Source organism: Aedes albopictus, chromosome 1, assembly GCF_035046485.1.
Source record: "Aedes albopictus strain Foshan chromosome 1, AalbF5, whole genome shotgun sequence".
Lineage (NCBI taxonomy): Eukaryota > Metazoa > Arthropoda > Insecta > Diptera > Culicidae > Aedes > Aedes albopictus.
In genome coordinates, this window is record NC_085136.1 from 99232836 (window position 1) to 99244100 (window position 11265).

Consider the following 11265-nt stretch of genomic DNA (forward strand, 5'->3'; position numbering starts at 1 on the left):
TTGCGTGACCAACATGGACCAACTTTACTGTATATGATCACTCCTGGATAAAATTCGAACCGGATCCTTCTGAGCGATTACCTACTGCCGTACCTCTGCGCTGTTGTAGTTACACTACCCGTCATAAGTACGGACTCACAAAAAGTATTGCAACAATATTGCATCACCCTGACTCACCTCGATATCTCATAAACCAAAACACCTATAAAAATGCCACCTTCAGAAAAGTGGTTGCTTTTGGGCTTCTGAATAACTTTGTTGAAGACAGCATCTTTGTAAGTCCTAAGGTTTTAGAAATATTGGGGTGAGTCAATGTGATGCAATATTGTTGCAATACTTTTAGTGAGTCCGTACTTATGACGGGTAGTGTACTTGTTAAAATCAAGTTATCTGCGCTACTGCACAAGTTTACAAATCTAGGTGTCGACAAAGCACTGGTTCAAGTCAGATTTCATCCACCTTCATCATAATTGTGGTGTTGGGGTAGAGTGTAGGGCTCTCAGGCACCGGCTTCCGGTTTGAATCCGGTGGGCGGCGCATTTTTTTTTTCATTTCATTTTCATTTCGAAAATTAATTATATAATTAAAATTCAATTTTAATGTCCATGAAAACTTTCGCATAGTGTTTTTTGCTAAAATGAAAAAAAAATCCTCAGCTCAACAAGTTACTGAAATGAACTTCCATGAACTTTAAAGTTCCAACAAAGTTCCAAGTAGCATCTTAAACAGCTTCCAAGCTGCTTAAGAGGCTCATAATGAGCCTTGCCCGAACTTGTCTGCGAAGTTCCAGCAAGGCTCATTGTTAGCCTCTTGAGCAGTCAGAAAGTTCCAATCGGAAGTTTATCTGAACTTCGCGTAACTTGAAAGTTACGGAATCGGCAACAGTGTTATTTATCGTCGAATGTATGAGGTAGAAGTGAACGTAGAATTAATCTATTTCTAGCTTTCGATTTGTGAAATTGGGATATTTGTCGCCCCTTATTACATCGAACCGAGAATGTCATAGAGCATCATTGAAAAAATGGACTCAATCGGCTACCGACCGAATATTTACATAATTTAATTTTCCTTTTGCATCATTTTGGAAACAGTTTGCTGACATAGTGTACGATTTGAATAATAATTTACCTTAATGGTCAAGAGATGAACTAGTTCAGGACTGAAAGTCTCAAAATAATTGAAAAAATACCTTAATACAAAGGAAAGTAAATTGGAAGTTTATTAGGTATTCCAAACTATTTCTTCGAAAATCCCACAACATGTCGGACAAAAATCACATCCAAATATATCAAAATCGTTAATGTCCGTTGTTTCAATACTACCTGACGCTCAAAAGCTGACAAAGTTTATTCAATTTTCATGCGACGTGTCAAATATTTTCCCTTGTTACCCGATCTACTGGCAAGATGATCTTAAGATGACAAGATCGATCTTTTCAGTGCCATCTGAGATCAGAGATATAATCTTTCCATCGAACAAATTTGATCTCTTGCTCAGATGACAAATGCAATGCCTGCTTGAAAGTGCATTTCGTCAGGGGGAGCAGAACTTTTGGTTACTTGGGAAGCTACAACGTTGTCCGTTTCCAAAGTTTCTCAGAACAGATCCGGCCGTGTACTTAACCTAGTGCACACTGATGTCTGCGGCCCCATGTCGAATGTCACTCCTGCAGGAAACCGATACTCGATGACGCTCATCGATGACTAAGCCGATACACCGTAGTTTGCTTGCTGAAGAAGAAGTCGGAAGTCGTCGGGTGCATCAAGCAGCACGTCGCTCACGTGGAAGCGTTGTTTGGGAGAGCTCCTTGTGTTATCAGATCGGATAGTGGCGGCGAGTATGTTAACAACAAGTTGCGAAACTTCTACGACCAAGAAGACACTCGTTTACCTTCCCGTGCGATAGACCGAGCCCCGTACGAGAAATGGTTCGGAAAGGTGCCTACCGTGGAACATTCTCGTACATTTGGAAGCCCGGTGAACGTCCACATCCCGAACAAGAATCAGCCATTTGTTTTCGTCGGATACAACGAGGATAAGAAGGCCTACCGTTTGTTGGACATGAAGACGAACAGGATAACGTTCAGCCGAAATGTTGAGTTCTTCTCCAACAGAAAGTTGGACAGGAAGCGGCCTTGTAAGAATCGGAGTCATCTGAAAACGTTGGTGACGCTGGTTGGATGCCAATCTCGCTTTAGGAGGAGCCAACGCAGGAGCAGGAAGTTGTTCAAGAGAAGCAATTAAAACGTGAAGGCATGGTTCGTGGAAGCCCTTTGCAGGAGGAAGAATCCGAAGAAGAGTTCTACGGATGTGAAGGAGAACCGGCAATAGAATAGCGAGCGGAGAAGCGATCCACTAGAGGTGTTCGTCCGCGGAGATTGGGTGATCACGTCGTTCGAGTAGTCGTTAATGAAGGTCCGATGTTATAAGAGTTTAAGATGTATATCTCGCTCGATGTTTGTGTTATTTGCGTTATTTGTAAGTAAATTTTTGTGAAAACATACGATTAGCTGTAAAGGATTGTCGCAGAAAATGTCGAGGAGTGTTGGGAGTGCGACATCTGTCTCCCCATTTATGGGCGGAAATAGGGCTTTGCACGGAATTATCTCCCTCTCATTTACTCTTATTGAAATTTTGTAAACAACAAGGCCACGAAATGTCAAAATTCTTTGCAAAATCAAAATAAGCCCTATGAGTGACTTGACAATGTGCTTTGCATTATATAGTCCGTGCAATGAACATCGCTACGGGAGTCGTGGGACGGTTTGCCCTGCCACCTATAGGCCCGTATACGACACCGGCGAGCTGTATGGTTTCGTGCGCCATCGTGGTATCCATAATGCTGTCCATTTTCGGTCATTTTTTTTCAATTGGCTTCCTTAGCGTTGTTGAGATAATTCCATATTCTGAATCTGCATGCCAAACTGAGCCGAAATCCAAATTTTCATGAATTTTGGTGCCCGGGAACCTGTTTAAAAATTGATTTGAAGTTTGTATGGGAGCGGTTTGTCGAATCACCCCTCGTCGCATTTTGTACTGGGTGGAGCTGTCAAATAGTTACCCAGCTGTCAAAAGGTGATTTTGAAAAATCACTTTGAAATTGATTTTAGGTACCAAAATAACGTTCTAAAAATCGGCACCAACATTTCAAAAGGGCGTAACTGCATTTACAACCAATGCCTTCTCACAAAGCTGTGGAGCGTATCCCATCCCTCTCGAGCAATCCACTAGCACAAATAGAAAGATAAAATCCTCCTCTTTTGATTAATGGATGTGAATTGCATGAGATGAATGAAATACAACCCACAGCTCTGTGAGAAGGCATTGGTTGCAAAAGCAGTTACGCCCTTTTGAAATATTGGTGCCGAAATCAGCAAAAAATCATAGTGGCTCAGCAAAAGGAATAGAGTTAATAAACTATAGAGGACGAATGTCGCTGCTGTTCCCTTTGTTCTCGTTCGCAAACATGCCGGGTATCTATCTGTCAAACTGCATAATTTTTCGCTTTGACACTTATATCCCTCCCTATCTCCGCCAGCAAGAGATGTTGCGGCGGCGACGCCAGCGACATTCTTCCTCTATAGTTTATTAACTCTATTGGAAAAGGTGCTCTTTCGTATAAAATCAAAAAATCGATACATTTTTCTTAATTTAACCCTTCAGCGCGCGCGCTGTTGTAAAAAATACAACACTACTAAAAAACCTCGCTCGTCGTATGTGTAGTAATGCAACTATACTCTTTGGAGTGCCAAACAACAATAATCTTTATTCTCATCATCAGGCCTGTCAATCTCAGGCACAGCCTACTCTAATTTCAATTGGTACACTATACTACATCTCTCCTTTTTTTCCAATATTTAAGCAAATATTTAACTGTTTATAATTCTGAAAATCTACTCATAGTGACTTGAGATTTCTTCTTCTTTATATATAAAACATAAACTTTGAATGGTCTGATGTTCACATCTTCAATGGAAATTGTTTGATCCAATTGGCCGTCCATAAGTTGTGTAATCCAACATACCGTCCTCGAGTAACGTCATCCAATATTCTCCAATAGTCTCCTTGTTTATCTATATGTGGTTGGAAATATATTTCAAATTATTATAATCAAATACAGAGCAATTTATTTAAACTTAGATCTTCGTAATAGTGTCTCTCTTCCTTTTCGCGAAAGATTTTTTTTACCTTTGTTCATTGAATGACCACTTCATAGTCCGTTATTTCACAAATGTATTTTTTATTGGCTGCTGCGACCAAAAGTTGTAAGGATGATTATTGTACCTAAATTGAATTTATATTAATGTTAAGTATTTGAAAATTTATTAACTCTTACATTTCCCTTCACCATTGAACCAAATTGAATTCAAGCTGCCTTTATCTCGTAGGAGACGCTTGATAGGACGAATCCTCTACACCCGGCTTTTTTTTTTCGACTGCAGAAACATTATGTTTCCTTTGCGTATCCCTTTACCATAGATGGACTGAAGTTCTACTTCCTACATCTCATGGTAGACTGGACTGCCAAATGGACTGAGATAGATCTCCTACATCTGGTCTTTTGTTGTGCAGACTGAAACATTTAGTTTCCTTTGCTTATCCCTTTACCATAGATGGACTGAATTCAATTTCCTGTATCTCATGGTAGACTGGATATGAGCCAAATGGACTAAGATTATTCTTCTACATTTGGTCTTGAGTATTTATCTCCAAATAGGCTGGAATAGAATTCCCATATATGGATACAGAAACGGACTAGAACTTTCTTAAAGTTCCCTACGTTTCTTTCAAGAAATTAGACTGAAGTTTCATAAACCTCCTATAATTTTTTCACGTAGACTGGCATTTTTAAATAGACCGCACGCTTATCATGAATGGACTAGAATTTATAATCCCCTTCATTCAATGTTTACATCCAATCAGGTTCGGATGTACATGTACAAATTAACCCCTCATATTCAAGCTCGATATCTCTTGTTTGTTTCTTACTGAGGATTTATCTATGGTTCTGATAATTTCTATGGTTCCATAATATGGCCTGAATTATATTATCTCCTCTCAAAACTTTTTTCCATATATTTTCTAGAATCACTGTTTTATTATTTAAAATAAACATCGAATTGGTTGTAAAAATTAAGGTTTAAATCAAACCGACAAGTGCTTTATCTGTCCTAATATTGATCAAACTTTTATTTAAATCGTGCTGTTTTCAGTAGCATCCACGTATTTCTTTTTTATACAACCATATATTCTCCGCAACATTTTTAAAATCAAATGTCAGATGCTTTCGATTCGTTATGACATTATTTAAACATGTAGTTATCCAACGTGATATGAGAATCTCAATATATTTGAACAAATGTATATTAACGTTTGATAATTTGGGAATAATTTACCACATTTAAAGTCCGACAGAAACTGGAGCTGTTAAATGTACAAATCATTGCTTCACCCAACGAATTAGGTTCAGACATTACAAAGCAATTTAACAAAATAAAGAGATTTAAAAATGCTATTTCAAAGTAGAAATGGACCAACCGTACATGTTATTCATATCTGATCTCTTGACTTTTCTTTCAATGCGGACTAGAATTCGGCATTCTCTTCGCTTGTGTACCAGATGTACGGACTGGAATTCTTGGTTCCCTTCGTTATTCTGGGTTTTATTTGCGGACTGGAATTCTACATTCCCTTCGCCTGAGTACCAGGTATACGGACTAGAATTTTCCATTCCCTTCGTTATCCTGGGTTTCAACTGCGGACTGGAATTCTACATTCCCTACGCAAGAATACCAGGTGTACGGGCTGGAATTTTTGGCTCCCTTCGTTATCCTGGTTTTTGGTTTGCGGACTGGAAATCAATTTTCCCTGCGCTCTTCAGGTGCACGGACTAGAATCAGCTTTTGTCCGCCTTCCTGGATGTAACGACAATGCACTCGTTTGAACATTTTCAGTGATGAATAATCAGTTGTACATTTTTAAAACACGCGATAATAGTTAATCATTTAAATATTCATGACAATTTAATTTCATTACGATTGTTTCAGATCAATCACATACTTTAAAGTTAGTTTGTAATTATTTTTCTATTTTCACACCACTTAACTTGTGCGGGTCGAATCAACCTATTTTTTTTATTAGGTTGTTTAATAGTTGCATGTTATTAGGGAACTTTCCCTTCATTTTCCAATCACTGAATACAGCCTTATATTGATGAAATGCATTTAGAGCAATATCGGATTCCGTCTTTTCTCTACACTATTTTGATTACGATTCCTTTATGATCTGTAGGCCACTTACTTTTAAGCAATTATTAAAATACCGTAGTTTTAAGTACATTGTCACATCTACCCCTGTGATAGTCTTTCAAAATCAGTTTTATCGAAACAATGGGAAATCCTATTGATACCATATTTTTTTACGTGTGTTTGTCCACATTTTCAAACAGAATTTAAGAATATTCATGAAATAAACAAAGAACGAGATTCAAATAATAGTCTAACTTATCGCAAATCTACAATATCATCAACACGGAAAATCACCAAGACTTTAACCTTCCGTCACTCGCGCCGTTGGCCATCAGCGCCAGCACCACGCTAATTCTGAGTACAAAAGCGAGATTTTCCAATGTGTTGTACAAAATACAACAGTGCGAACACTCGAGGATTAATAGGCACTGATACATTAATTCCATCTTACCTGGAAACAGCGAAGTTGTGCATCATATACCTCTTAATATTCAATCCAATTAAAACCTCCGGAAACGATCGACTTATCCACACGCCAGTTTAATATCTGCTTCTCCTCAACTTCACAATGACTCCTCTCTTGTCAATGATTTAACGACCTTTCCTCGTCTGGGCTTCTGGGAGTGGTGTCCGGTTAACGGTGCTCGTTCATTACTGACCAATTTCTTCTTCTCCTCGAATCTCTGCATGCAATAAGGCATTTTATGAGACGTTTCAAATCAGCTGTTTTTTGAATGTTTACCGGTTTTGAAGTCCAACCGGTGGGCCCATTTATTTACATTTTCGCTAGCATAACATGTGATATAGGCCCATCCAATAAACCAGGTTCATTTATCTGCAGAAATGCGTCAATCCGCCCACTATAATTAATATCCTTAGACCGTGGGGATGTTTTTTTCATCTGCTAGTGACATCATGCAGCTCGGGGAATTGATACATGCCTCATTAGAAACCAAAACATTTCTGCCAGCAAAAATCTGATTGGCGCTCACCACATGTTATGCTTCTTTTCGCGAAAACAAAAACATCAAATGTAAACAATAACAATGACCGGCCCACCGGTAGAACGTCTCGTAAAATAGCTTATTCAGATAATCCTCGTCGCCAATGTACACGCAGAACTCGATGTACACAGCGCAACGAGTAACTTTCACGCAGCGACCGAAAAGACAAAAGAATTTTCACGCAGATTTGTGTAACACCGGATCAACACAAAAAATGTGCTGATCCGGTGTTACACAAATCTGCGTGAAAATTCTTTTGTCTTTTTGCTCGCTGCGTGAAAGTTACTCGTGCGCTGTGTTGTTTCATTTAAAGCTTAGTACTCAGATCGCAAGAAATGAGGTCAAGGAAAAAAGTGCATTTTTACCAAAGTAATTTTGACAGTCGATCTTGAGAGAGAAAAAAGAAAAAAAAATCGACGAAACTCTTTGTTTACCAATCTGACTGACTTGGAATGAAACCGGGACAACCGGCAAGAACAAGCGAACTCCCCTACCAGGAGCAGGCATGAATCTACTGATCTGGACCGCAGCAAACTGGAAGATTGACCAGCAATCCGAGGCGCTCCAGCTCTATTTGACCGGTGATATTCTGAGCGGGCCAACTGGCTGTTTGCTTCAACCAGACACGATTTGTTTTAGAAAATATCGCGCTGCTGGAAAAATGTGATTTCGAATTCGAAAAGGAATTGCTTCGGGTATTCGGAAAATCCACCGGAGCCTCCTCCAGGGATTCCTCCAGGAATTCCGTAGAGGATTCTTCCCAGAAATTCCTTCGGTGATTCCTCCAGCAATTTGTGCAGATATAACTCCAGGAATTCCTCCGGGGATTCATCCTTAAAATCCTTCTAAACTTCCTCCAGGGGTTCTTCCGGGAATTCCTCCGAGGATTCTTTCAGAAATTTATCTGAAGACTCCTTCAGAAATTCCTCCAGGAATTTCATCGGTGATTCCTCCAGGAATTCCCCGGGGATTCATCCATGAAATCCTTCTAAGATTCCTCCTGGGATTCTTCCGGGGATTCCTTCAGGAATTTCTCCAAGGATTCCTTCGGAGATTCCTCCAGGAATTCCTTCGGAGATTCATCTGTGAATTCCTTCGGAGATTCATCCGTGAATTCCTTCGGAGATTCCTTCAGGAATTCCATCGGAGATTCCTCCGGGGTTTCTTCCAGAGATTCATCCATGGAAGCCTTCTAGGATTCCTCCAGGACTTTTTCCGGGGATCCCTTCAGAAATTGCTCCGGGGAAGCCTTCAGAAATTCTTCCAGGGATCCATTCAGAGATTCCTCCGAAAATTGCATCAAAGATTCTTCGAGAATTCCATCGGAAATTCCTCCGGGGTTTCCTCCGGGGATTCCTCTAGGAATTTCTGCGGAGATTCCTCCAGGAAATCCTGCGGAGATACCTCTAGGAATTCCTCCAGGGATTTCTCCAGGAATTCCTCCGGGGATTCCTCCAGGAATTCCTCCGGGGATTCCTCCAGGAATTCCTCCGGGGATTCCTCCAGGAATTCCTCCGGGGATTCCTCCAGGAATACCTCCGGGGATTCCTCCAGGAATTCCTCCGGGGATTCCTCCAGGAATTCCTCCGGAGATTTCTCTAGGAATTCCTCCGGGGATTCCTCTAGGAATTGCTCCGGGGATTCCTCCAGGAATTCCTCCGGGGATTCCTCCAGGAATTCCTCCGGGGATTCCTCCAGGAATTCCTCCGGGGATTCCTCCAGGAATTCCTCCGGGGATTCCTCCAGGAATTCCTCCGGGGATTCCTCCAGGAATTCCTCCGGGGATTCCTCCAGGAATTCCTCCGGGGATTCCTCCAGGAATTCCTCCGGGGATTCCTCCAGGAATTCCTCCGGGGATTCCTCCAGGAATTCCTCCGGGGATTCCTCCAGGAATTCCTCCGGGGATTCCTCCAGGAATTCCTCCGGGGATTCCTCCAGGAATTCCTCCGGGGATTCCTCCAGGAATTCCTCCGGGGATTCCTCCAGGAATTCCTCCGGGGATTCCTCCAGGAATTCCTCCGGGGATTCCTCCAGGAATTCCTCCGGGGATTCCTCCAAGAATTCCTCCGGGGATTCCTCCAAGAATTCCTCCGGGGATTCCTCCAGGAATTCCTCCGGGGATTCCTCCAGGAATTCCTCCGGGGATTCCTCCAGGAATTCCTCCGGGGATTCCTCCAGGAATTCCTCCGGGGATTCCTCCAGGAATTCCTCCGGGGATTCCTCCAGGAATTCCTCCGGGGATTCCTCCGGGGATTCCTCCAGGAATTCCTCCGGGGATTCCTCCAGGAATTCCTCCGGGGATTCCTCCAGGAATTCCTCCGGGGATTCCTCCAGGAATTCCTCCGGGGATTCCTCCAGGAATTCCTCCGGGGATTCCTCCAGGAATTCCTCCGGGGATTCCTCCAGGAATTCCTCCGGGGATTCCTCCAGGAATTCCTCCGGGGATTCCTCCAGGAATTCCTCCGGGGATTCCTCCAGGAATTCCTCCGGGGATTCCTCCAGGAATTCCTCCGGGGATTCCTCCAGGAATTCCTCCGGGGATTCCTCCAGGAATTCCTCCGGGGATTCCTCCAGGAATTCCTCCGGGGATTCCTCCAGGAATTCCTCCGGGGATTCCTCCAGGAATTCCTCCGGGGATTCCTCCAGGAATTCCTCCGGGGATTCCTCCAGGAATTCCTCCGGGGATTCCTCCAGGAATTCCTCCGGGGATTCCTCCAGGAATTCCTCCGGGGATTCCTCCAGGAATTCCTCCGGGGATTCCTCCAGGAATTCCTCCGGGGATTCCTCCAGGAATTCCTCCGGGGATTCCTCCAGGAATTCCTCCGGGGATTCCTCCAGGAATTCCTCCGGGGATTCCTCCAGGAATTCCTCCGGGGATTCCTCCAGGAATTCCTCCGGGGATTCCTCCAGGAATTCCTCCGGGGATTCCTCCAGGAATTCCTCCGGGGATTCCTCCAGGAATTCCTCCGGGGATTCCTCCAGGAATTCCTCCGGGGATTCCTCCAGGAATTCCTCCAGGAATTCCTCCGGGGATTCCTCCAGGAATTCCTCCGGGGATTCCTCCAGGAATTCCTCCGGGGATTCCTCCAGGAATTCCTCCGGGGATTCCTCCAGGAATTCCTCCGGGGATTCCTCCAGGAATTCCTCCGGGGATTCCTCCAGGAATTCCTCCGGGGATTCCTCCAGGAATTCCTCCGGGGATTCCTCCAGGAATTCCTCCGGGGATTCCTCCAGGAATTCCTCCGGGGATTCCTCCAGGAATTCCTCCGGGGATTCCTCCAGGAATTCCTCCGGGGATTCCTCCAGGAATTCCTCCGGGGATTCCTCCAGGAATTCCTCCGGGGATTCCTCCAGGAATTCCTCCGGGGATTCCTCCAGGAATTCCTCCGGGGATTCCTCCAGGAATTCCTCCGGGGATTCCTCCAGGAATTCCTCCGGGGATTCCTCCAGGAATTCCTCCGGGGATTCCTCCAGGAATTCCTCCGGGGATTCCTCCAGGAATTCCTCCGGGGATTCCTCCAGGAATTCCTCCGGGGATTCCTCCAGGAATTCCTCCAGGAATTCCTCCGGGGATTCCTCCTGGAATTCCTCCAGGAATTCCTCCAGAAATTCCTCCAGGAATTCCTCCAGGAATTCCTCCAGGAATTCCTCCAGGGGATTCCTCCAGGAATTCCTCCGGGGATTACTCTGGGGATTCCTCCAGGAATTCCTCCGGGGATTCCTCCAGGAATTCCTCCGGGGATTCCTCCAGGAATTCCTCCGGGGATTCCTCCAGGAATTCCTCCGGGGATTCCTCCAGGAATTCCTCCGGGGATTCCTCCAGGAATTCCTCCGGGGATTCCTCCTGGAATTCCTCCAGGAATTCCTCCAGAAATTCCTCCAGGAATTCCTCCAGGAATTCCTCCAGGAATTCCACCAGGGGATTCCTCCAGGAATTCCTCCGGGGATTCCTCTGGGGATTCCTCCAGGAATTCCTCCGGGGATTCCTCCAGGAATTGCTCCGGGGATTCCTCC

The 11265-nt window shown here is 43.8% G+C and overlaps 1 long non-coding RNA gene across 1 annotated transcript; it reads right to left on the minus strand.

Annotated features, from left to right (window-relative positions):
• Nucleotides 1-2652: 2652 nt before the first annotated feature.
• LOC134285385 (uncharacterized) lies at nucleotides 2653-7378 on the minus strand. Its single transcript, XR_009996331.1, has 3 exons — nucleotides 6699-7378; nucleotides 4188-4283; nucleotides 2653-4072 (listed from the first exon to the last, which is right to left on the minus strand). It is a non-coding gene; the product is annotated as an uncharacterized LOC134285385 (long non-coding RNA).
• Between the last annotated feature and the right edge of the window lie 3887 nt (nucleotides 7379-11265).